A 27,569-nucleotide genomic window follows, 5' to 3' on the forward strand; every position below is an offset into this window, starting at 1 on the left:
AGAAGTTGCCTCCATAGGTATTAGATGGAGCAGGGGGAGAAGATGCAGAGAGAAACTTACTAATAAAATTAGTGGGAAGAGTGTGAGCAAATGTCTCATGTCTATGGGATTTCTTGGAAGCAACATACAACTGGTTGCCATGATGCACTCAAAGTTGCTGAGCAGTTTTTCAGTCTTTTGGGGAATGTCCAGACACTGTTTCCAGTTCTAAGACATTTGCTTGCTTCTAGTCCTGATGTTAAACTGTTCTGGGGACATTCTTTCACACTCAGGAGACACGTTCAGACTCTGGGATGGCTCACAGGTACTGGGTCAAATTCTTTGCTAGTGTCACTCCATTGACTTCAGTCCATAGATAATCTAGTCCTTTCTTCCCTGCTCAGGATTCTGGTTCTGACTGTACTTTGTTCAGACATATTCCCAAGACCCCATGTGCATGGGATGGTCTCGCAGGTAAATGCCTGGCATTCCGCTACCAACTCTGGGATGCATTTGTGAAAATCCCCTCACGAGCAGGACAGAGGTCCTGATTCCAAGATCTTTCAGGGGAATTCCTCTGTGTTCTAGACACAATTCTCAGTTGCAAGATTTCTCAGGAACACCCCTCGCAACAGGTACTAATAATTTATTCTAATACTGGGATGCCTCAGACACATCAGGATCATACCAAACAGCCCTAAATATACAAGAAAACACCAGGTTTTCTAGCGTATTACTCTTTTGTCTTACAGATACTTCCAACAATATTTTTCTCTCAAATAAAAAACAGTTGCCCTTTGGGTAAAATACCTTGTGACATGGATTGTCCTCTAGCCAGAGAACTATGTTCTCTTGCTGTTGATATGTTCATAATCCCCCCTTGCCTCCCTTACTGATATCTTTATCATATTCCTGCTGAAACATGTTTAAAAAAAAAAAAAGCAGTGAAAGCTCTAACACCTCATGTTCCTCTCCGATTTCCAAAGCACTGAGGCCTTTAGAATATGTTTCCAATATCCTCTCATCTCTCTCTGTTAGTGTTTTACTCAACTCCATGCTGTAGAGGTCCTGACCTCTGCAATCTCCAGGGGAAGGGGGCTGGGGGTGGGGTCAGGCCCTGTCAGAAAGCTGCAGGCCGCAGCCTCTGTAATAGGCCCTGTTTCCTCAGCTCCTCTAATACATTTAACCTAGTAGAGGCCATTGCCAGCCAGAGATTAGATTACCGATGTTGGCATGTTTGGCCTAACAAATGGCAAATGGATAGCGTGCCAGGCAACGGCTAATCACTGTTGACACAGATCTATAGTGAGGCCCTTTAGAAGAGGGGATAGTTCATTTCTGCTTTGGAGTTTTGCCTTGACGACTGAAAGGAGAGTTGAGAAGTCGAGAAAGCCACTGGTATACCTGTCTCTTTCCATCTGAGGACTCTCCAACCTGCGTGTCATTTTTTAAAGGTCTCAGCGGCCCTCTCTGAGGACAATCTAAATGTCCCTGCCTCCTTCGGGCAATGGGAGACAAGATTTTGAACCTTTCTCATAGCAAACCTGTTCCATTAGAAAACAACAACCCTCACCCAGTCAAAAATCAGTAACTTGGGACCTGTTGGTGGAAAAGGAAGTGAGAGAGTAAAGACTGCAGGTCTTCTGCAAAATGTGTCTCTAAATGCCTTATCCTGGGCATGGCTTTAAATGCATTTTTATGTCTATTTCTTCTTTTATAAGAATTAAAAAGCAGGAGATAATAGCTCAGCCTCTCCAGGTCTCTTTGCCTGAGATATGCAAACCTGCCTACAGGTCAAATTCCAATTCTCAGCCTTTGGTTCCACTACCAGGGGTCTCAGACCCTGGGCTCTATCCTGCTTCTGCATGCTGCTGAGCACTCTCCCCCTACAGAGGTCAATGAAAGGAGAGGTAATTCAGTACCATCCAGTCTAGTCCCAGCTTTGTGCTATTTTGATTTGGGGAAAATGTGCTGATACCTTGGCTTGGGCTGTCACTGCAACAGTGGAGATTCCCAAAATATTAATTCTGTCTTCATTTATTTTGGCATCTATTTTGATCTTACAATAATGGTAATATTCACAATCCCTTTACAAATGTTACTTAACTAATGATGGTTCACAGCACAAACGTTTCATCCATTTTAGTCATTCATTCCTGTGGGGATTCCATTTAATTCAATGCTATGGCACCAGGGATGAATTTTGGCCCTGTGTGACTGGCCCAATGACACACAATGAGTCAGTGTGGAACCCAGAAATCATGGTTCCCAGCCTTTTTGTACTAAATGCTTGGCCGCATTCCCTATAACTCAAACAGGATCTCCGCATCTTTGAGACAGAAGGGCAGGATGGGCCTAATGCACCATAATAAAGAAACTCCCATAGAAATGAAATATATTCTTTTTCTTGGGGGGAGCCTTATTTGCGAACCACAGTTATCTGCCGCCTTCTTCTTTGTCATCCCTGTAAGTCTCTAAGTTATAATGACAATTCATTCCTCCTTCTAAAGGGGGCTGGACATGTCTCTTTATCAGTGCCTTTCTGAACATCAGACAGGGAGACCCTCTCCACTCTTATGAGTTGCTGAGAGCACCAATAAAAGGGCTTTACTTACCACTGTAATCAGCACTTATCTTGAATGCAGGCTTGAAAGGAAGAGTGGTTTACTGGTTACAGTACAGGAGTGAGGTGATCTGGGTTAAATCCCAAAGTCTGCCACTGACTTGAGTGGCCTCAGCCAAGTCACTTCACTTGACTGTATGCTCAATTTCTCTATCTGTAAAATGGGGGTGATAAAACTCCCCTGTCTTACAGGTAATTATATAGATATTTGGAAATATTAGAAGGCTCAATTAAAGTTAGTCAAGCAATCTGAGTTGGGTGAGGAGATGTTAGTGAGAGTTGAAGGTTTGTGTGATAGTGAGGAATGGTTTGAATCCCTTAGTTATTAATTTCCAGAATGTTTAAAAATGTTTAAAGGTTTTGGAAACTGTATAGATTTTCTTGCAAAGAAATGTAATTGCTTGGAGTAGGGGAGGTGTCTGCTGTACTCTGCTGAAACATACTTTCCATCTGAAATCTTTCATTTGTTTTTTTGTTTGTGAATTTCCCTGCCTTTTAATGGGTGCCTAATGTTTGAATAGGTTTGGCACATAGAGTCTGCAGGAGGTGGGCTCTGATCCAACATCTCCTCATCACATCTTAAAGTTTTACACTGCTGCCTGTCACTGTAGTATCTGAACACCTTCCACGTGAAACCAGTCAAAATAGTGACATCCCTAGCACTAGCAGGGATCCCTGCAGGCTTTGGTAAGTCCACAGGAGGTTGCATGTGTCTGTGTGAGAGGGAGAGTTATGACTGGATGGGGCATGGGGGTAGTTTATGGTAGAGAGGAATGGAGGAGGAGATTAAGCAGTCTTGCTCTCCTTCCATGGCTCCCCTGTTCATTTGCAGTCCCCCTTCCATACATCCCGGTCCCCGCCATCTCCCTGCATGCTATTGCCCTAGTCCTCTGTTCACCCCAGTCCATGCCTCCAGGTGCCCTGTCACTGTTTCCCTTATCATGCCTCCCAGTATACTGCACATATTCCAGGTTCCTCCTGCTATGCCTTCCCATCCCTGTCCCTGAGCATTCACTTCTCTGCAGTCCCCTAGCTGGATGGAACATATGTGTCCATCTCATGTATGAGTTCCAGGATGGAGTTAAGATGGCATTGATTCTGGTGTCCCACCTGCACTGGTTGAGTGTAGGGCAGCAACGCTCACTGAGGGCATGTCTACACCGCCTCATAGTTCGGATTAAGGGGGTGTGAACAGAAGAGTACAACAAAGCATTGTGCTGTACCCCCCATGTGGATGCTGCAGTTGTGAACTCAAAGGTCCCACATTCACACTAATGTAGTCCTCTTCAATGTAGCCTACCTCTCATCTTTAATTTCTGGTTAATATTGTAGAGAAGGTTGCAGCAAGGCAACTCTTAGAGTACCTAGCTGTTTCAGATCTACTTGACTCCTTTTGGACCAGGATATTGCACAGACGACACTCGTTGCTTTAGTAGGAGTTCTCTGCATGGCGGTGGATGGTGTTCAGGTGCTCATATTGATAGTGTTAGATCTATCAACTGCCTTAGATACTACCAACTTTCCTGTGGATTGTGGGCAGGAGTGGATGGTGCTTCTCTTGAGTGACTCTGTTGTTTCCTCAATGCACAATCCCAGAGGGGAGTCTCGGACAATTGCTCATCCTGGAAGTTGGGTCCATTTTGTCACCCCTCCTGTTCAGTGTGAATACCTGGCCATTGAGAGGGTTAGTACAGCATTTGCGGTGTCCCAGTGATACTCAGTTCTCTATTTCTAGCTCATCTGGTGCTATCAAACACCTTTCTTAGTGGCTGAAATCAGGGCATGGGTGAAGGCTATCTGTCTGAGGTTACTCTGGCTAGTACTGAAATGATGATAGTACTGGTATATTGGGGGATGTAACAGGAAATAAGGAATATCATTGACTTTAATTGAGAGTGAGTATCCACCATGTGGTTCTAGAGTTCACAGTTTGTGGGTATTTTGTATCCCCAGCTGTTCTTAAGTTGACCTAAATGGACCGAGACGTGAGTACCTGAGAGAGATCTCATGAGAGATTCCTATGATATGCTGCCACAGCTGTGATCAGTGTGTCACTGATGTTAGATCCCCCTTGATAAAATGAAGGGAGCTCCTGGCAGGGTTCTCTCCATAAGGGCTGTAGGGCTCTAGAATATGCTCACACCCCTGGTCCAAAATAGCCTGGATTTGCCAACTTTCAGGGCAGACAGCAGAGTCTTTGAGGCGTCTTAAGGCAGACTGAAGTTACTGGCTGTTGTATCGAGATTCTCGAGACCTGCTGCTTTGGAGAAAGGGTCTGGTGATTAAAATTTGTAATTGGTTTTGAACCTTAAAATAATGGGTAGGGCGGTCACAGCTGGAGCATGGGTGCTTTTGACTGGTCTAACTGAAAAGAAAAGAAAAATAAATAAAATAAATAAAAAATATTGTAGCAATGACTGGGATGGAATTTTCTGATTTTGAGTTTTGGCAGGAGACTGCATTCAGTTGCAGAGCTTACTACTCTGCCCCATGTGTTTGTCACCTCAGGACGAGATTACGACAGTGCACTCTACATGGGACTACACCATAAATCCATCTGGAAACTGGAGATAGGGCAGAATCATAGAATCATAGAATCTCAGGGTTGGAAGGGACCTCGGGAGGTCATCTAGTCCAACCCCCTGCTCAAAGCAGGACCAAACCCAACTAAATCATCCCAGCCAGGGCTTTGTCAAGCCTGACCTTAAAAACCTCTAAGGAAGGAGATTCCACTACCTCCCTAGGTAACCCATTCCAGTTCTTCACCACCCTACTAGTGAAAAAGTTTTTCCTAATATCCAGCCTAAACCTCCCCCTCTGCAACTTGAGACCATTACTCCTTGTTCTGTCATCTTCTACCACTGAGAACAGTCTAGATCCATCCTCTTTGGAACCCCCTTTCAGGTAGTTGAAAGCAGCTATCAAATCCCCCCTCATTCTTCTCTTCTGCAGACTAAACAATCCCAGTTCCCTCAGCCTCTCCTCATAAGTCATGTGCTCCAGCCCCCTAATCATTTTTGTTGCCCTCCGCTGGACTCTCTCCAATTTATCCACATCCTTCTTGTAGTGTGGGGCCCAAAACTGGACACAGTACTCCAAATGAGGCCTCACCAGTGCTGAGTAGAGGGGAATGATCACATCCCTCGATCTGCTGGAAATGCCCCTACTTATACAACCCAAAATGCCATTAGCCTTCTTGGCAACAAGGACACGCTGTTGACTCATATTCAGCTTTTCGTCCACCGTAACCCCTAGGTCCTCTTCTGCAGAACTGCTGCCAGCCATTCGGTCCCTAGTCTGTAGCAGTGCATGGGATTCTTCCGTCCTAAGTGCAGGACTCTGCACTTGTCCTTGTTGAACCTCATCATATTTCTTTTGGCCCAATCCTCTAATTTGTCTAGGTCCCTCTGTATCCTAGTCCTACCCTCCAGCGTATCAACCACTCCTTCCAGTTTAGTGTCATCTGCAAACTTGCTAAGGGTGCAATCCACACCATCCTCCAGATCGTTAATAAAGATATTGAATAAAACCGGCCCCAGCACCGACCCTTGGGGCACTCCACTTGATACCGGCTGCCAACTAGACATGGAACCATTGATCACTACCCGTTGAGCCCGACCATCTAGCCAGTTTTCTATCCACCTTACCGTCCATTCATCCAGCCCATACTTCTTTAACTTGCTGGCAAGAATACTGTGGGAGACTGTATCAAAAGCTTTGCTAAAGTCAAGAAATAGTACATCCACTGCTTTCCCCTCATCCACAGAGCCGGTTATCTCGTCATAGAAGGCAATTAGGTTAGTCAGGCATGACTTGCCCTTGGTGAATCCATGCTGACTGTTCCTGATCACTTTCCCCTCCTTTAAGTGGTTCAGGATTGATTCCTTGAGGACCTGTTCCATGATTTTTCCAGGGACTGAGGTGAGACTGACTGGCCTGTAGTTCCCTGGATCTTCCTTCTTCCCTTTTTTAAAGATGGGCACTACATTAGCTTTTTTCCAGTCATCCGGGACCTCCCCCGATCGCCATGATTTTTCAAAGATAATGGCCAATGGCTCTGCAATCTCATCGGCCAACTCCTTTAGCACCCTCGGATGCAGCGCATCCGGCCCCATGGACTTGTGCTCGTCCAGCTTTCCTAAATAGTCCCGAACTACTTCTTTCTCCACAGAGAGCTGGTCACCTCCTCCCCATACCGTGCTGCAGAGTGCAGCTGTCTGGGAGCTGACCTTGTCTGTGAAGACAGAGGCAAAAAAAGCATTGAGTACACTAGCTTTCTCCACATCCTCTGTCACTAGGTTCCCTCCCTCATTCAGCAAGGGGCCCACACTTTCCTTGACTTTCTTCCTGTTGCTAACATACCTAAAGAAACCCTTCTTGTTACTCCTAACATCTCCGGCTAGCTGCAACTCCAAGTGTGATTTGGCCTTCCTGATTTCACACCTGCATGCCTGAACAATACTTTTATACTCCTCCCTGGTTATTTGTCCAATCTTCCACTTCTTGTAAGCTGTTCTTTTGTGTTTAAGATGAGCAAGGATTTCACTGTTAAGCCAAGCTGGTCGCCTGCCATATTTACTTTTCTTCCTACACATCGGGATGGTTTGTTCCTGCAACCTCAATAAGGTTTCTTTGAAATACAGCCAGCTTTCCTCGACTCCTTTCCCCGTCATGTTATTCTCCCAGGGGACCTTGCCCATCAGTTCCCTGAGGGAGTCGAAGTCTGCTTTTCTGAAGTCCAGGGTCTCTGTTCTACTGCTTTCCCTTTTTCCTTGTGTCAGGATCCTGAACTCGACCATCTCATGGTCACTGCCTCCCAGGTTCCCATCCACTACTGCTTCCTCTACTATTTCTTCCCTGTTTGTGAGCAGCACGTCAAGAAGAGCTTTTCCCCTAGTTGGTTCCTCCAGCACTTGCACCAGGAAATTGTCCCCCACCCTTTCCAGAAACTTCCTAGATTGTCTGTGCACTGCTGTATTGCTCTCCCAGCAGATATCGGGGTGATTAAAGTCACCCATGAGAACCAGGGCCTGTGATCTAGCAACTTCTGTTAGTTGCTGGAAGAAAGCCTCGTCCACCTCATCCCCCTGGTCCGGTGGTCTGTAGCAGACTCCCACCACGACATTACCCTTGTTGTTCATACTTCTAAATTTAATCCAGAGACACTCAGGTTTTTCTGCAGTTTCATATACTGGAGCTCTGAGCAGTCATACTGCTCTCTTACGTACAACGCAACTCCCCCACCTTTTCTGCCCTGCCTGTCCTTCCTGAACAGTTTATATCCATCCATGACAGTACTCCAATCATGTGAGTTATCCCACCAAGTCTCTGTTATTCCAATTACATCATAATTCCCTGACTGTGCCAGGACTTCTAGTTCTCCCTGCTTGTTCCCCAGGCTTCTTGCATTTGTGTATAGGCACTTAAGATAACTCGCTGATTGTCCCGCTTTCTCGGTCTGAGACAGGAGTCCTCCCCTCTTGCAGTCTCCTGCTTGTGCTTCCTCCCGGAATCCCACTTCCCCACTTACCTCGGGGCTTTGGTCTCCTTCCCCCGGTGAACCTAGTTTAAAGCCCTCCTCACTAGGTTAGCCAGCCTGCTTGCAAAGATGCTCTTCCCTCTCTTCGTGAGAATCAGTGCTTAATTTGTAATGAAAGAGGTGCCAGGGCTCAAGCAGTTTTTTAACTTTCGTAACTGATGGGGCAAGCCCAGAGGTGCCGGGGCTAGGAACTGCCAGGCCCAGAGGTGCCGGGGTTAGGAACTGCCAAGCCTAAACGTGTCGGGACTCAGCCCTGGCAAACCCTGGCACAAATTAAGCTTTGGGCAAAATGTGGTAGCTCACTCACCAAGTGGAGTTTCACACTGAGAACATGAGGCCACTGAATCAAGGATCGAAACTGGCTGCTTATTGGCTTCCGAGGAATTTAAGGTGTTGGTTTTGCCCTACAAAGCCCTAAGTGGCTTGGAGACTGCCTACTTGAAAGACCACCTCTCCCCCATGACACATGCCACTGCTGTGGGCAGAAGTGACACTCTGACTGCAGCCAAGTGGTTTAAAGGTGATGGGGTAGCTGGTTGGAGGTCTCCGTGAAGAGCCCTCAACTTTGGGCTTGCTCTCCTGCTTGGTCTGATCTAACTTAAATCTGTTGACCTTCAAGAGACATCACAGAGTCTATATGTCTTCCCAGAGTTTCAGGGCCGTCCAGAGGATTCAGGGGACCTGGGGTCTTCTGACCCTCTCATGGAAACCGCTGGGTCCTTCCACCACTTACAGCCTATACCAAGGATGAGTCTCCATTTTCAAGAGAAACCTGAAATCGAATCTTCCTACAGCTTGGTGATTTATTTTTTTTGCCAAAACCTTTTACAGCCGAAAAATGCCAACTCTGGTTGACCAAAACATTTCACGAATTCATGTCAAATTAACTTGATGGGTTTGGTTTGAAAAAATCAAAAAATGTTGAAACATTTCATTTCAATATTTTTTAAATGAAACATTTTGATTTTTCAATTCGAGACAAGTTTATTTTAGCTCAATTTTTTTTAAAGGTGAAAAACCTCTCAAACATGAAACAATGTTCTGTTTTCATTCAACCAGAAATTATTATTATTATTTATTATTATTTACTATTTTGGTTGGCCAAAATTTTTTTTAAAAATTCCTTTTGGGTCAATTCAAAACAAAATTTTATTTCTAATTTTTGGTTTGGCGAAGAAATTGAAAAATCAGTTATTCACGCAGCATTTCTGACTACATTCCCATCCTCATACTCTGTGCCCCAGGGGTGGCCAGACTGGGGTTTGCAAGCCACATGCAGCTCTTTTAGAGTTAAAAGTGCGGCTCGTGGAGACCCCTATGTCCTACCAGCAGGGAAGGGGGAGCGTCTGCCCTGTGGCAGGGTGGTAGGGCTAGGGGCTTCTGTCCAGTGGGGAGGGGGTCTAGGGGCTTCAGCCTGCAGAAGGCGCCTTTCAGGGCTCGGGGCTTCAGCAAGAGCGGGGCTGAAGCTCCTAGCCCTACCACCCTGCTGCAGGGCAGAAGCTCCGATGCACCCAGCTCTGAGATTTCTGAAGATTATCATAGGTGGCTCGGAGGGTTAGTAAGTTTTGCCACCCCTGTTATACGCTATACTTAATACATAATAACCAAACTCTGCTCTTAGTTGCACAGATGTCAATCTAGTGCCATCCCATTGACATCAATGGAGGTGCTCCAGATTTACAGCTGTGGCTCTGAGGGGAGAATCCCAGCTCGCCACCACTAAAATACAACAATGGAAGGTTACCTTATGCAAGCACTTAACTGTGTATATGCTTGTTCAGATTTAGTTTCTTTTGTTTGCATGTATCTGGGCTGTATACGCTACTCAGTTTGCATATTACATGCTTCTATATGATATGTGTATGGTACATGGGTTCCATGTTCCTTGTTTAATTTAAAATGCAAACAGCCCAAATAAACAAAAGGAAGGAAAATTGAAATTAAAATTTTGCCTGGGGATATGTTTAGCTGCTTCTGTTCTCTTCACAAATTAAGAGGAAAACAAGATGGAAGTGTTGGGGGTGGGGAGATGTGTGTGTGTGTGTGTGGTTGGGAAGAGAGAGATTGTTCACCTTGGCACATAGCTAATAAAAGTCTCACCAACCTCCATCTCAGATGCTGAAAGCTGCTTCTTGGTCGTGCGTGCAAAGCCTCCGAGATGGGAGGCAGAGGAGGACCTGGGGGGGAGTAGGAAGGGAGGAGAGTGTTGAATGGGGGTTGGGGGCTGGGTGGGGGGACAATGGAAAAAAAAAGTTATAGGGCAAAGCGAGAAAAGATGGGCCTAGTTTAATTAGGAGAGAGCGAGAGAGAGCTCAACCAACATACACCCCCCAACCACCCCCCGGAAAGAAAAAAAAACTTCATCACACCGATTTTTTCACGGTCTGGCAGTCAAGTGATAAAATTATCAGATGAGGGTCCCATTCTCCTCTCCCGCAGTCACTTTCGCCAAGTGCACCACGTCTGAAATAATGAAGCAGATTTGATTAAATTTTTGCTGGCTGAAGCAGCCACGCTAATTTGAAGATGGGCTTATTAGTTTAATGACCGATCCGAATAATCAGAATTCATTAGCATTAGTGCCACTATTGTCAGCTCAACATTAGCCCAGGGCTCCAGTACACAAAGATGCATAGTTATATCTTATATAGAGAGGCACTGTATTTGTACACACTAGAGAGAAAGAGAAGCAGAGAGGTATAGAAGAAACATTATACATATCATTTATATTTTATATCCTTATTGTGATCACTTTTTAAATATTTCTCCTCCATTAGAGATCCATTACAAGAAAAACAGTTAATGAGGTTATGAGAGAGAAACAGAAAAAGAGCGTCACAGTCTGAGTCTGGCTTTTATAATCTAGCCTTGCTAAACTAATTGGCAAAAGTTTGAGGCCAATGTTGCAAATAGAGGCAGTGTCGTTCCTCCTCTTATGAAGTCTTTGCCATTGACTTTTATGGGTGTTACTGTCTCCTGAGATGGGAGAATAGTGGTCAGGCCTAGGAGTGGAGGAAGCATGTTGTTGGCGGGGAAAAGAAGTTTGAAGGTTGCTGATTTGCCCTCACAAGCTACAGTTGGGAAAGGGGTGTCCATCAGTCAAAGAAAGACTCTCAGAAAGACTTCGGGCTTCATCTCATCTCACTTCTCAGGAGTCAGTGGAGCCAGTGTAAACTTGGTGTAAATGAGAAGAGATTCAGGCCCTTAAGCTGTGATTGAAGGTGCTGGATGGTGGTGGCAGCTCAGCTGTCAGCTCAAACTACTACTCAATTTAATGCAATACAGCTATATTAAGGCAATGTTAAGATTGCACAAGAGGCCAGAAATACAAAATTGAAGGTTCCAAGTACAACATTACCTCAGCTGGGTTGGACATTGTGTCTGTTTTATGAGAAACATTTCATCACATAAACAATAATCTATTAAGTGCCACATTTAACAGGAAAAACCGGAACAGACAATGGTATATAAAGAAATTGAAATGAACAGCAGAATTAGTGCTGGAATTGGTACTTTAATGTTGGCATTTCATTATGTTCTGTGGTTGTTTTTTTTTTTTTAAATTGTACACCTTTAACATTAGATTATCATAGTTTTTGCATTTAATATCCTTGGGGGTTTTTTGGGGGGGGGATTTTTAAATACATGTTAAATAATATACAAGCTTTGGGCATAATCCAGTCTCTTGGCTAGATAGCGTGAGATACATTCCATTGATTTTCCTAGTGTTTTTCCGTACATCACTTGTTCTAAAACTTGTGAGAGAACTGGATCTACTATTCTGTATTTTCTTTCTTGCGAAGCTTACCCAGGTTTCTACTTCTTTAAAACACCAGCCACTGAGAACTTGGCATTATAGTTGTGGATAGGTAACAGAGTCTATCTTTTGCATTCTACTGACAGTTGGAGAGGGAAGACTCACACAAGATCCAAAAACTGATCTGAGTAAAAGAGGAGCTCTCAGGAATTTGGGTCTTCATCCATTTAAGTGCTAATGAAACTTGTGCATTCCAAAGATCTAATGTTTCTTACTCAGTTTCTGCATAAGAGCTTCCAAGAAGTAATATCTCTAAGGACTAAGTGGATCTTCAAGGGGAAAGCTGTAAGCCCTGAACAAACTAAATTGGCTTAATTGCTGCTAGCAGGGCTGGCTTTAGGAAGTGCGGGGCCCGATTTGAATACCCAGCGGCGGTCCGGGTCTTCAGCAGCACTTCGGCAGCAGGTCCTTCACTTGCTCCAGGTCTTCCATGGCCCTGAAGGACCCACCGCCGAAGACCTGGAGCAAGTAAAGGACCCACTGCCGAAATGCCGCCGAAGACCCAGACCGCCGCCGGGTGAGTAAAAATTAAAAAGTTGGGCGCTCTTCTTTAGGGCGTGGGCCTGATTTTGGGGGAATTGGCCTAAAGCCAGCCCTGGCTGCTAGCTCTGTACTTAAAATATTATACAGTAGGGTCTGGGTCTGGTGAAACTGACTTGTTAAATGCTTGATGATAACACAGTCTTTTAAATGTAATGACAGGAACAGGCTGTCTTGCAATGGGGTGGAATAAACAGAACATTCAGTGAATGGACAGTGCATGTGTCTTAAGTTGCATCCAACAAACTCTTCACTGTGTTCCCAAGGCTGCTAGCTAGAAAACTATTCTAGGTACTAGTCATAATAAGCCAAATTCCTTCCTCATATGTAACTTCATTTGAATCAATGTACTGGGGAATCAAAGCTCCCACTTTGATTTCACTAATAAAGTCTTAATTTTTGTTTAAAGACACCAACACAGTGCTAAGGAGCTAGAGGTCCACACGGCCATTCTGAGCAGCTTCCAGACTGCCTTTTCTGTCTGATTTCAGCATGTGTCTCAGACAAACAAGTTTGCCCTTGTATTTGATGACATGCACTGCTAGCCAGTTGGAACGTAGCAGGCACCTATCTAGATGGACTCCATTTTAGCCCTTATGGATATACTCTGAGAAGTAACTATTAACCCACTTGCTGCTGGATCATAACTATTTTACTGTGGTGTAAAAAAAATCTAACAAGTGACATGTAAATGAGCAGGCCAAACATCCCATTTTGCTTCAGGTTTCCTGCATCTCAGTTCTACTGCCACAAGGGACTTTTGAAATGAAATAGGATTTGGAACATCTGCCTTTAAGATACAGTGGTAGAGATGAAGTTGTGTTGTTTCAGTGCTCATTAGACTTTCTGAAACCTTTCCGCTTCATTTGAAGATTGTTTGCTTTCATAGTGTAATCACAGCGTTCACTGGGATGGGGGAACTGGATGGATTATTCTATGGGTAATAGAATAAGCCACCTTTTTCCACCAGGGGACAGATTTTCAAAAGATCTCAGCTTCCACTTAGCTATTGAAAAAAGCATTCAGATTTTCAGTTATGCTCTTCATCTTGGGTGCTGACCTCTGGAATATCTGGCTCTTTGCTAGGGGCTTTGGCCCAGATCTATGAAAAGACTTAGGTGTTGTGATGCTGAGCATCATGGAGCTTAATTTTTAGGCACCTAAGAAAATCACAGGAACAACACAAAGACTGAGTGAGGCACCTAAGCCCCTCTACAATGAATGGGGAGAGAGAGAGGCACCTGGGGCTTGGTCTATGCTTAGAAGTTAGGTCAGCATAGCTATGGTGACCTAAATCCTAGTGTAGACGTTGCTAGGTCAATAGAATAATTCTTCTTGGAGAGGTGATGGAAAAACCCTTCTGTCATTGTAGGAAATGTCTACACTCTGGCACGACAGCGGCACAGCTGTAATCTACAGAGCCAGCACACTGGGTGCGGGGAGGATGCCCTAAGCTAGCCAATGAGAGATGTTGACCAGAGTGGTCTGCCCCTCGGTGGAGATAGGTGCCTAAATCCAAGTTCCAAGGAGGAACCTAGCTCCGCTTGCAATCCACGAAGCAGGGGAAGATAGGCAGCTGCATATCTAAGTCGCCTGCAGGGCCCAAAACAAAACAGCTATTTGGGGGGTGCGGGAAGCAGGAGAAAAATACCCTTATAACCTTTAGCCTAGTATACTCATCCAGGAGGTGTGAGATCCCGGTTCAGGTCTCCCCTCCTCATCAGGGAGTGGGAGAAGGGATTTGAACAGGGATCTGCCACCGCTCAGGTGAATGCCCTCGCCAGCAGGTTATGGGCTATTCTGAGTCGGAACTCCCTGCGTCTCAGCGACTGAAATTATTCTGCTTGAATTCAACAATTCAATATTAATACGTCCAGCTGAAAGAGTTAGAACAAATCTATAGCTCAGTGGTTGGGGCACTCTCCTGAAAGATGGCCAATCTCTGTTCCAATCCTTTTGCTCTCAGGAGGAGGGGAACCACTCAGCTAAAGCTTATAAGGGAGGTCCTTCTCCTCCTCCTGTCCCCCATCCTCCCTGGCTTTTTTGTGTGACCTCACCTGAGGGGCCCAAGTGGCCTCTGAAGCACCCCTACTGGATCAGGCCCCTGAACGCTACTTAGGTGACTGAACACCTATCTTTCCCAGGTTCTGATTTGCTCTGGGGTTCAGGTGGGAGGTAGGTGTCCAGACACTTATTGTGAGTCAGCAGTGCATGTCTCATGCAGGAGATGGGCATCCTACTATCTAAGTGAGGCTGAAGCACATAGGCCCAGAAAGAAATGCTTAGGTACTGAATGAGTTTAGGCACCCACAGAGTTAGGCAGCAGCTGAGCGGGAGTTTTGTAGATCACAATGGAGCCAAAAATGGGACTTAGGTGCCTAAAATTGGGATTTAGGCACCTAAATATCTTTGTGGATTTCACTCTTTTTCATGGGGTGGCTGGCCCTTTAGTAGGAGTCAGGGCCAGTCTATCCATCAGGGACTTTGTTAAGGATAATGAGCCCATCTTTTGCCAGCTGTAAGTAATGAAGTGCCTAGGTGGCTGATTGGCAGCTGACTGACTAATGAGCACCTGGGCTTGATAAAAGGCTACTAGGGCTGAGTTAGAAGAAGGTCTCCTAGAGAGAAGAGCCCCCAGGGATTCAAGGAGGGTGATTGCCCCCACCACTACCTGTTAACCTCTCCAGGCTGATGGGCGTGAGTAAAAAGGGGCTAGTTGGGGAAAAGATGATTGAGGGCTGCAGCTGCCCTGAAGCAGATGTCAGCTCCAGGGGGAAAGCTCTGAAGAGTGTGTGTTTGTTTTGCATGATAACCCAGCTCCAGAGGGTTGGGAACTCCTGAACATGGTGGAAAAAATGCTTGTTGGCATTAGCCTCAGGGTCAGAAAACTGGTTGGACTGGAGGGGCTTTTTGTACCCTGTAAAAAGAGTTGCAAGATGAAACCCCACAAAGGGGTGTCTTGTACTTAGAACCTGAGTCTGAGTAAATGATTGCAACTCCCAAGAGGGAGCTGAGGCCGGTGTACCTGTGGGGCCATGAGGTTGGGTGTGAGGGCCTTACTAGGCTTAAATAAGTATTGTGTTCTCTGAAAATCTGGCCCTGACTGTGGGTTTTGAGCACTTGAAAATCTGACTCTGGGCTCCTCTGATAATCTGACCCCAGGCTGCAAGTCTGAATCTAGCCCAGACTGGTAGCTGTATTGTTAGGTGTGTGCTTATGGTGAGACTCAACATTGGGAGTCAGGAGGTCTGGCTCTATTTCTGGCTCTGTTTTAGCCAAAGCCGTACCACAGTTTAAGGCACTTAAATACCTCCCCTACACCTTCCCCATCTGTAAAATGAGGAGAAGGAGGATGTTAGTGGAATCAGTGTCTACCCTGAAGTATCATAGTAGCTGCTGTCTGCATGTTATAGCTACATACAACTTCCCCCCAGACAGGTGGGACTAGAGTTTAGATCTTCTACTCCACCTCCATGACAGGGTCCTAGCAGCTGAGTTAAAGACTCTCCCAACTATTAGCCATATTGGGCCTCTGACATGTAAATGAGCAATTCTGATTCCAACCACTAGAGGGCACTGAAACATACAAATACCAGGCTGTTCCTTACAACCACATTCACAACCTGTCAGGTGTGCTATTGTGATGGCTGCTTGGTGGCTTATGGGAAATGAACAGAGGTTCTGACTCCAGTTCCTGGTGTGCAGGTGTTCACACCATGAAATAAAATACTACACCAACTGGCATCCTTGTCTGGCAGGCGGGAATACTGAATTATTGCTGCAGCCTTACAACTGGTGCCTCCAACTTGGGTTAAAGCATTATTGGTGAGGGACGGCATGGGGGAAGCTAGCACTCATTTATCTTGTGGATGTTACTGGGAAAGTGAAGGCCGTAAGCCAACACTTTACTATCCTCCAATTATATCTGAATCCATCCCTCTAGTTGTGGCTGTGGGCTCTGGAACAATGGACAATGCTGTGTGCCACATAATATGGGCACCTGGAAACATCTGAGAGGGCCTTTTGAGACTGGGGACAGGGGGAGAGTGCAAACCCAGGATGAGGTAACTTCATCTTCCATGGTAAGACAGGTACTTGTAACATGGTGCTTGAGTCACAGTCAGCAATGTAATGAACCCTCATTATGAAATGACAGCTCTGGGCTGAATGAATTCATTAGTCAAATACACATGTGTGCATGGACCAATTAACTAGTGCTAGGATGTTGGGTCTCTTGGAGAGAGTTAGGCCCAAATTACTAAAAGTGGCACCTAATTTGGTGTGCCTTAATTTTTGGGTGACCCAGTGAGCCTGGCTTTCAGAAGGGCTGCACCCCAAAAGCTCCACTGACTACACGTGGAATTACAGCTGTTCAGCACCTCTGAAAATCTAGCCCTGGGTGTCTCGTGTTGCCGCCCCATGACTGGAACAATTAAACTCAATGGTTGCCTTTGATCATTTTGGTCTCTGTGGCCATCTTCTCCTTTCCCGTTCCACACAAGAACCACAATGTGAGAAAACTGACTGTTAGGCCAATATCTGGTCTATGCTGGATGCTTCCAATAAAGGTGCAAGAATTCTCCATAGTGGACAACTTTTGCAATAAAGTGCCTGTGTAAATTTCCTCTCATCCCAAATCCTTAAACCAAGTGTATAGCACAGTAGAATAACAGGCCCTAGGATTCCTGTTTTCATATTTGCCACAGAACTTAGTATTAGTATAAGTATTAGTATTAGGAATGACCTTTTATGTGTTAAAATTTGACAGCATCCTCGAAATTCTCCGATTGTTCTTTTAATGAATTGTGGCCCTTTTGGCTTGCAGTAAGCAATGCTAAGTTTGATTCTGACTTTGCTGCCTGGGTATATATTTGTGCAGCTCTATAAAAAATGGGCCTTCTGCAGAGTTCAGCTTCCTGATGCTTGGAGAGCTGCAAGTCTAGATCTCAGGCCTGACCATGAAGAATCAATGGTCTCAAATAGCACTCCTCTGTGGCATTGGGAATCCTCTAATTTTCTGAACGTGCCCTATCGTCACCTGGCACTCTGCCAGGTCCTCAGTTACACTTTGTCGGCTCAGATGGTGTGAAAGCGACAGAGTGTCTGAGTTACAGTCAGTGTGGGGGTAATCTGAAGACATGGGTAGCGCAGGGAATCGTGGGTTATGAGAGAGAGAATAGCATATCATAATGAGGTAATATATAAAGATACATTGGCCAGGTCTACACAAGAAACTCTTGCTCATATAACAATGTTGGTTAGAAGTGTGAGGGTTTTTTTTAACACTGGCAAAAGGACTACTCTAAGCACAGTTTTGCTGGTATAGCTTATTTTGTTTGGGGAATTGGTATAAGCTATTCTGGCAAAAGCATGGGTGTTGCCAGAACAAGCTGCATCTCCACTAGGAGGGCTGGCTGCTGTAGCTATACTGGCAAACTCTCTCTAGTGTAGTGAAACTCTGCTGCAGAACTGAATGCTGAAGTTGGAGGACTGAGCAAGTGCTTTAGGATTTGACCCACTGTAGAGTTCTCTTTCAAAGACAAGCTGTCGCTCTTAGTGGAATTTTCATTATAATTGCGATTACAACTTGCACTCTGTACTGCAATGAAACCATAAGGGGCATTGCTTTAGTAGACTCTGAGTTCATGATCAGCCCGGGTCACAATCCATACAGAGTCTGTCTCTCTCACTCTTTGAATCGCTGCTGGCATGACCTAATGCTGGCGCTTGTTTGAGGGCTTGAGCCTGTGCCCATTGGCAAAACTCTTATTGATTTCACTGGAGTAGGATTGGGCCCAAATTTTCCTTGTCACCACTTATATTGCTCTGCTATTCCACTGGAGAAAGGTGTTGCAATGTCCTGAGCACCCATGTTCCTATCTGGCGAGAGCTCTGGACTTGTGTACGGCTAATAAACTGGATGTTCAGGAGGGGTATTGCTGATCCAGTGCAAAGGGTGCCACCTGCATGCTCAAGGAACGCTGGCATCTGGCCTACCTCTCTGCAACCTCAGGTTCTCAACCTGGTTCTAGTGCCATGTTGTAAGCACAGCTGGTGTGAGACTGCGATGGCCAAAAGGCAGAATGGGGCTCAGCTCATTTATCTTTAAAAAGTCACAAAATACAAGAGAGATTCCAGAAGACTGGCACTATATTTGTCTTTTTCCAATCTATAAAAAGGGGAATAAGGACAACCTGGGGAATTACAGACCAGTCAGCTTAACTTCTGTACCCGGAAAGATAATAGAGCAAATAATTAAGCAATCAGTTTGCAAACATCTAGAAGATAAGGTGATAAGTAACAGTCAGCATGGATTTGTCGAGAACAAACCATGTCAAACCAACCTGATAGCTTCCTTTGACAGGGTCACAAACCTTATGGATAGGGGGGAAGCGGTAGACATGATATACCTTGACTTTAGTAAAGCTTTTGATACTGTCTTGCATGACCTTCTCATAAAGAAACTAGGGAAATGCATCCTAAATGTAGCTACTATAAGGTGGGTGCAAAACTGGTTGGAAAACCATTCCCAGAGAGTAGTTATCAGTGGTTCACAATCATGCTGGAAGGGCATAATGAGTGGGGTCCCGCAGGGATCAGTTCTGGGTCTGGTTCTGTTCAATATTTTCATCAATGATTTAGATGATGGTATACAGCAGGGGTGGGCAAACTTTTTGGCCCAAGGGCCACATCGGGGAATAGAAATTGTATGACGGGCCATGAATGCTCACCCCAACCCCAATTTTGTATGGGACAGGGTGTGGGCTCTGGGGTGGGGCTGGGGATGAGGAGTTTGGGGTGTAGGAGGGTGCTCTGGGCTGGGACCGAGGGGTTTGGAGGGTGGGAGAAGGATCAGGGCTGGGGCAGGGGGTTGGGATGTGGGGAGAGGCTCAGGTGGTGCAGGCTCCAAGCAGCGCTTATCTCAAGTGGCTCCCGGAAGCAGTGGCATGTCCCTTCTCTGCCTCCTGTGCGAAGGCGCGGCAGCTCTGCACACTGCTCCATCTGCAGGCACCGCCCCTGCAGCTCCCATTGGAGCGCATAGGAGCCGGAGCAGGACCATGCCATGGTTTCTAGGAGCCGCATGGTGCGGCCCCCGACCCAGCACCCTGGCCGGAGTGGGGCCAAGTCGTGTGGTGCGGCTCATGGGCCGGCTTAAAACGGCTCATGGGCTGGATCCGGCCTGCGGGTATAGTTTGACCACCCCTGGTATACAGAGAACACTTATAAAGTTTACGGATGATGCCAAACTGGCAGGGTTTGCAAGTGCCTTGGAGGATAGGCTTAAAATTCAAAATGATCTGGAGATATGGTCTGAAGTAAATAGGATGAAATTCAATAGGGACAAATGCAAAGTACTCCATTTAAGAAGGAACAATCAGTTGCACACATACAAAATGAGAAATGACTGCCTAGGAGGGAGTACTGCAGAAAGGGATCTCCAGATCGTAGTGGATCAGAAGCAAAATGAGTCAACAGCATAACACTATTGAAGGGGGGAAAAAAAGAGCAAGCATCATTCAGGTATGTATTAGCAGAAGTATTGTAAGCAAGACACAAGAAGTAATTCTTCCACTCTACTCCGTGCTGATTAGGCCTCAACTGGAGTATTGTGTCCAGTTCTGGGCACCACATTTCAGGAAAAATGTGGGCAAATTGGAGAAAGTCCAGAGAAGAGCAACAAAAATGATTCAAGGTCTAGAAAACATGACCTATGAGGGAAGATTGGAAAAAAAATGGGTTTGTTTAGTCTGGAGAAGAGAAGACTCAGAGGGGACATGATCACAGGTTTCAAGTACATAAAAGGTTGTTGCAAAAAGGAGGGAGAAAAATAGTTCTCCTTAACCTCTGAGGATAGGACAAGAAGCAATGGGCTTAAATTGCAGCAAGGGAGGTTTGGGCTGGACATTAGGAAAAACTTCCTAACTGTCAGGGTGGTTAAGCACTGGAATAAATTGCCTAGGGAGGCTGTAGAATCTTCATCATGGGAGATTTTTAAGAACAGGTTAGACAAACACCTGTCAGGGATGGTCTAGATAATACTTACTCCTGCCTTGAGTGCAGGGGACTGGACTAGATGACCTTTCAAGGTCCCTTCCAGTTCTATTATTCTATGACCTTCAAGTGCCCAAGTCAGTCCACTCCCATCTTGCCTCGAGTGGCTGAAGGGAGATGCTGGGTGGCATATCCAGAGATGTCTGAAGAGACATATGCCATTATGATAAGCACAGTATTGAAAACTGGATGGCGAGATGGATCTGCATGGAGGGACAGATGGGTATCTGAAAACTGGAAGAGTCTAGAGATGTTGCAGTGGAGCATCCAGAAACTTAGGTGCTTGTGAAGAGGCCAGAACATCGAAGGTAGAAGTGAGTCATAACAGGATAGCTTCTAAAATGTGTGAACCCTGGACACTTGAAACCAGCTCTTCCAGAAATGTGTAAGGAGCATCATGAATGTGTACACAGGGTTTAGCAGCTGTTCTTGCTCCAAAAGAGGAAAAGCAAAGTTAAGTAGAATGTCTGAACATCAGTTCTGTTGACTTCATAAACCGCTGGGAGTGAGTCACCTGGAGATGACCAGAATTCCCTTTCCTTTTGCCAGCTCTAGTCTGGGCAAATCAGGAGTGTGTCAGCATGATGGTTAAAGGGTGAGTAGGTCTGCAACATCTAAAAGCTGGCATAGGAGAAACGTGCTGTAAGTTCCAAGGTAGCTGGCACACATCTGGGGCCAACAGGGTTTGTGTAAGCCAGCGAATAACAAAAGGGACAGTAAATTAGATACCACATGCTGGTAACTTAAAGATGAGGTTTTCACACATGATCCCTTGGGGGGCGAATGACTCCTTAGGTAGCTGATGCTGAGGCTGCAGGGACCATCAGATAAGAAAGAGTAAAAATAACCACAAATGGCCACCTACTCCATTCTCTTTCTATGTCCTCCAACACACATGGACTAAAATATTTCATTCCCAGGTGGTTGTGTGGGCTTGTACTTGGATGGCTGGGTGGAGCAGAGCTAGTGTCTGCCTACCCAAGCTGGTACACTTCTAGCTTCAGGGTAGACATAACCAGAAGTTCAGGATGGATGCTTAATACAACCCTAACTTTTATTATAATAATTGTTCAGATTAGTGTAGCCCTGAAGGCCCCATTGCACTAGGGGCTGCACATATATTAAACAAATAGAGCATATACCCCTATTTCAATACACAACATGGGGATGAGACAAATAGGAGAGGAAGGGGAAAATATTGAAGTAACAGTGGAACATGTGGGTGTTGCATAGTAAACAGTAGTCACTGGTTAAATCCAACCTAGGCATGGTCAGAATTCCCTAGAAGTGGCAACAGCTCAGCACCTGTGCTGTTTGTCCCAGGCGTTTCCTTAAACAACTGCTACAGCCAGTGTTTCTTGCCACTTGTGTTGTCAAATTGACATGCAGGGAATTGGCTGGGGAGCTCGGCGTGAGAGGGAAGAAATGCCAAACTTCTACACTTTCTATGGTTGAGTGTCATTCACTTTGTGTGGATCAAGGTTTTTCATATTATCCTGGCATTTGGGAGACCCAGGTTCAAGTCTTGCCACTAAATGAGGCAGAATAGGGGCTTGAACCTGGGTCTCCCACATCCCAGGGGAATACCCTAATGAAAGGTTGTGGTGGTTTCAATTAGGTGCCTCGTAAACAGTGTCTACATCATTGCCATTTATTGGTACCTTTATTGATGGCATCAGCAGAGGCAAAGAACTGAATTGACAATGCAGATTTAATTCCTTCCTTCCTTTCCCCAACAGGTGGCCTCTCTGGCTCAAGGTTGAGGGATGTTGATGTGGGGATCTTGCACGAGTGATGTTGTATTTCACTTGTTCTGTGGCACTAAATAGAATTTTTCAGATCCCAGGATTAATAGTCTGGCCCCTCAAGAGCTTTAGAGGCGGAGCTGCAAAGAAAGTTCATGGGATAAGTACTGAGAATCAGAGAAGAGTCCTTGTGAACTTTTCCTTGCCTATCACCTTTTGATTTAGTAGGAATGATTCACTGCTGCCAGTTGTGTGTGTGTGTTGTAGTGTACTACCACCGATGGATGGCTCGCTTAACAGAAGGAATATATGTCCACTAACTACTGTATGACACAACTGGCCAGTTTTCCTTGCACTTAAAACATAGGGTCCAATTAAAATACTTGGGTCCAAAATATACATAGCCTGGTTCTGATCTGATGTTGGTGTTCCACGTCAGACCCACAAGCTTGAAAATGCGTTTACTCTAGCCTCCACCTAGTGGCATATGTTTCATGCCAAAGGGTTTGCAATACACTGCATGGGAGATGGAACGGACACTCATTTGTCAGGGGCATGACTCTATCCCTGACTCCCCCCCTCATTAGTTGTAAAGCTACAGAGCACAAATGTTAATCTTCTAATGACTTGCTCACAGCATAGCTCAGCCCTCCACACCTCAAGGCGCTAGGGGGAATTGTAAAACAAGCTGCTCTTTACAGGTTGCTAGGGAGTGGCAGCAGTAAAGAGCTCTTTGGAATGGGATTTAAACTCTGCACCTAAGCAATGCTCTGAATGTAATGTCTCTGATTTATTAGTGTGGGTTTCTAACCCCTTCAGGGATGGCACATCAGGGTTTGTTTTTCTTTCCAAAGTGTGGGGGGGGGAACCCCATCATTCCCTCTCCTGTTTGCTTACTGGTAGCCAAAACAAAACTAATCACTGTGGGAGATTAGATGACGTGGCTCTTACCAGGAGCTGGCATTGCAAAGTGCAGAGTCTGGAGGCAGATTGAACTGCAGCAACATTGTTCTCTCCCTGACTTTCCCTAATCCAGGGTGCTCTCTGACTCCCTGGGGAGTTCTGTTCCTTATAACCAGTGATCAAATTGGGGTGAGTTTGTGGCTCTCAACTTACAGTGCATTGCCCAATACCAGATGGCCTTCTAATGGCTGACAGACCTGTCTGCTTGAAAGCATGGTTATGAACATCAGCTGAAATCATTGCTAGTTTCTACCAGTGGAGGATCTGGTGCCCCATGGGAAGGAAGGCTAAAGGAGAGAGTGAGGAAAAAGATGAACGCAGTGACTGAAATGCAAACAGAGCTGTGAGAACCACTGCAATTGGAGTTTGCATTGGCAGCAAAACTGTTTTTCATATGGATGTCAGATGTTCCCCAGAAGCAAAGCCATCTTTAGAGTGTCCATCTAGACAGGAAACTTTGAGTTGGTACAGCACCCAGCACTATTGGACAGAATAAATAACTTCATATCAAAGGTACCTTTATAAACAGCTTATACATTACTAATGGATGTTTTAACAAAGAATCACTTTTTACACTATTAAAGTCCAACAGGTTTAATAGGTTGCTTATAACTATCTAGGTCTGCTTTTGCGGAACTGCTCATTACCGTCTACAGCACACTACTCATCTGTTTACATGCTCACAGCTAGAGCTGGTTGAAATTTTTTTGACTGACTCTTCTTGGCTGAAAAATGTCAGCTTTGATGGGAAAGTTTGACACACAGGCCCACCCCAGACAGGGGCGGCTCTAGAAAATAGGCTGCCCCAGGCAGCGCGGTGTGCTGCGCCGCCCTTCCTCGGTCCCGCGGCGGGTCCCCTCTTCCCGCGGCTCCGGTTGAGCTCCCGCGGGACGAACGGACCTGCCGCAGGCATGACTGCGGGAGCTCCACCGGAACCGCGGGAACAGCGGACCTCCCGCGGGCACGGCTGCGGACGGTTCGCGGGTCCGGCGGCTCCGCTTGAGCTGCCGCAGTCATGCCTGCGGGAGGTCCAGCCGAGCTGCGGGACGAGCGCCCCCTCCGCAGTCATGCCTGCGGCAGGTCCGGTCGTCCGCGGCTCCGGTGGACCTCCCGCAGGCATGCCTGCGGCAGGTCCACCGGCCCAGCCTGCCGCCCCCTAGATTTGGCCGCCCTAGGCAACAGCTTGGTTTGCTGGTACCTAGAGCCGCCCCTGACCCCAGAGTAGCGAATAGTCTGGTGATTAGAGCAGTCACCTGGGTTGTAGGAGACCTCTGTTCAAGGCCCTGTCCCAGCTAAGAGGCTATAGTCTGTCTCTTGCTGTCTGGCCCAATGAATATTTAATTATGCAAAATAGAACAGCACCAACAGGAGAGACTGACTCTCTAGCCTGGCTGTGAGGGCACTTGTCTGTAACTTAGGAGATCCAGGTTCAAGTCAAGCCACAAAATTAGCCAGAACAGGGGCTCAAACCAACTTGCCACAATTCAGGGGAATACCCCAATCCCTGGCTATGCTGGGGTGAGTCCTTTGCTCTCATTTTTTTTTTAAATATATCAATTTACTTTGAAAGGTCTCACTTTCATTCTGCATTGGAACAAAACCAAACTTCAACACACATTTTTTTTGCAAAACAGAATTGTCTTCTAGCCAAGTGTATTCCTAACATCTAATAATCACTTCTGAACCCTTTATAAAACGTACACTTCATGTAAAAAGTGACTAATACTTTACGCAACACCTACAGGAAAATTCAGGCACTGAACCTGGTCTGAAAACTTGTAACAAACTGCTTTGCAGTAGTCTCTTGTTTAGAATTTTCCACCCTCCAGTTGGAGCGTGGAAGCAATACCACATGACCAAGCACACAGTACAAATACCACATAGAGAATAGCTGAAGTAAACACCACACAGGCTGAAAATGATTCATCCTCACTATTCAGTGAATCCATTGGCTGGAATCAGGCTCAGGGCAGAGTCTCTAACTGCTGCCTGTGTGTCAGTGGCTTTCAGTGATGCAAAATGCAGCGCTCTCCCTCCCCAGCAGCCCCGTTGTCCTTTCTGTGCAGCGAAGAGACTCCTGACAGTTACTGTGACTCTAGCACAAATTTTCCTTTCTTGGAAGTTCAGTTCACAGAAGCGCAGGAAAGATTGTGATGCTTATTGGCACATATTGGGCTGGCACTTTCCTGCAAGACTTCACGTTCTTGCTTTGGGACAAGCTAGCAATGTAAAGAGGCCTGGGAATATTTCCTAGTTAAAGTTAACCATGTATCTGAGACTCCCACCCCCGTGCAGACTATTAGGGTGAATCCTATGGCCCATGTTAACTTAGTGCAACTTTAAGCATATCATAGTGGTACCTTCTGGTGTAAAAATAATCCCCCTACCACCACAGTCTTTTCCCATTCTTGGTGAAATTTAGGGATAATACAGTTGCATATTTTATTCTAACTAGTACTTTATGGATCTCTTGTTGTGATGTTTTTCCTTCCCTAGACATCTCAATCTCTTTGTGGATCCAACCCTTAGTCTCTCTGTCTCCATTCCTCATCTGTAAAATGGGAGTAACAGAAGGGGGTTGGACTAGATGACCTCCTGAGGTCCCTTCCAACCCTGATATTCTATGCCCTACCTCACAGGAGTTCACATACTACATTAATAGGGCCTATATCAATACCTTGGATAGAGAGAGCTACCAGTCTGCAGTTGGGGGCATGTGTGTCTGAGAAGTGATGTGACATGTACCCCACCTTTGCACCTGGCTACCTGGGGTGAGTTTGGTCCTAAATAGCTGAATTACCACATTTGATCCACATGAACTGGTCAAACTCTAAGATCTTAATGGAAAAATCTATGAGGTCATCTTGTCCAGCCAACGTCAACTCTGGATTATAAGGATCAGAAGGCACAAAGATCTTAAATACATGGCTGTGTTTTGCCACCCGGATAAGCAATTCCTTCTGCTCTTGGGGCAGGAGGATTTATACGGAGCAGTCTCTAGGCAGCAAAATAAGAAAAGCATAGCAGGGATGAGCAAAGAAGTTCATATAAAACAAGGTGCAAACCTTTACCTAAGAATTAAACTGGCCCAAAAGTGCTTTCTGAGGTTGAACGACTCAGATTATTTTTTGTTGTTTTTCATCATAGGACTGAGCCCTTCTTAATCCTGGATAGGACTGAAATGAGAGTTCTAAAGCTCCCTGAGCTGTAGATATCCTAGCATCTCTAGCCCAGCTGTGCAGGCCACTGTGCAGTGAGTTCAGATAAGAATCTGGACTTTAGCCCTGATTTAGCAAAGCAATGAAGTATGTGCTTTAGTACCATTTTGAGATTTAAGCGTATGCTTAATATTAAGCATGTACCTAGTTGTTCTGCTGATCTGGAGTCTAAATCACTGAATCTTTACCCATTGCTAGAAGATAAATCCTTTCTAATGAACATTTGTATACCACACACCAGCTTTTTGGTGATTGTAGCATTTTGCCGCCTACAAGACTTTCCATTGACTTCAATGGGCTTGGATCAGGGCCTAAGAATGCAATGCAAAAACCAAAATTTACTTTGCATGTAAATTACATACAAATAAATGAAGCAACATCATAAATCAACCACAGTGGTTTTTCTTATAATATGATACCCCCCCCCCCCCCCAAAAAAAAAGTAGGCAGCTTTCCTTCTAATACTCTTGAGCCCTTGTTCTATAAGCCTTCTGTTTTCTCTGGCAAGTTCTCCTCTAGCTTTGCCCTCAGTACAAACACTGTTAATCTGTAGATGAAATTCTGATTCCGTTCCTGTTGAAATGTATCACTTAGTGCATGGTTTACTGGTGGGAAAGTCCCATTAACTATTGCTGAAATATGCCTTAAATGCTTGACTTTTTGTATTGTGGTCTAATAAACTCCACTCTCCCTCAAATAAACATATATGGGCTGATTCTCATGCACACTCAGGACTCTTTACGCCACAAGGTAAAGGGGATTTGAAGCGCACATAACTTGCATTCACTTTAAGTCCCCTTTGCCTTGCCACGATGTTGTAAAGGGGCGTTAGTGTGAACGAGAACAAGGGCTGCTTGGATAGCTTGCTGCCTGTTCTGTTTTCGGTATCATGCATTCTGACAAGAACTTAGTGTGAAAATACAAACCATGGCCAGACAAACCCTGGTGCCCATAAGAGAGGGATTTCTTTGCATGCCTTCAGGTGATGCCTTTCTCATGTGATGTAGTGAGCTTCATTTTCCTTCCCTTCCTTGGTCTGTCATGGATTCTCTTATTTTAAGTGGCTGAACCCATGGGATGGCAGTCTTGCCAT

At 45.5% G+C, this 27,569-nt stretch overlaps 1 long non-coding RNA gene across 2 annotated transcripts in view; it reads left to right on the forward strand.

The window, feature by feature from the left end:
• The first annotated feature begins 3,202 nt into the window (after positions 1 to 3,202).
• LOC120386063 overlaps positions 3,203 to 27,569 on the forward strand; it is a 177,787-nt gene continuing 153,420 nt past the window's right edge. Inside the window, exon 1 of one of the 2 annotated variants that reach the window (XR_005589504.1) lies at positions 3,203 to 3,289. This is a non-coding gene — a long non-coding RNA (uncharacterized LOC120386063). Of the gene's footprint in view, positions 3,290 to 21,089; positions 21,146 to 27,569 lie in introns of those variants that run through there. The other variant, XR_005589503.1, reaches the window with a different exon arrangement.

Source organism: Mauremys reevesii, linkage group 18 (assembly GCF_016161935.1).
Source record: "Mauremys reevesii isolate NIE-2019 linkage group 18, ASM1616193v1, whole genome shotgun sequence".
NCBI lineage: Eukaryota > Metazoa > Chordata > Testudines > Geoemydidae > Mauremys > Mauremys reevesii.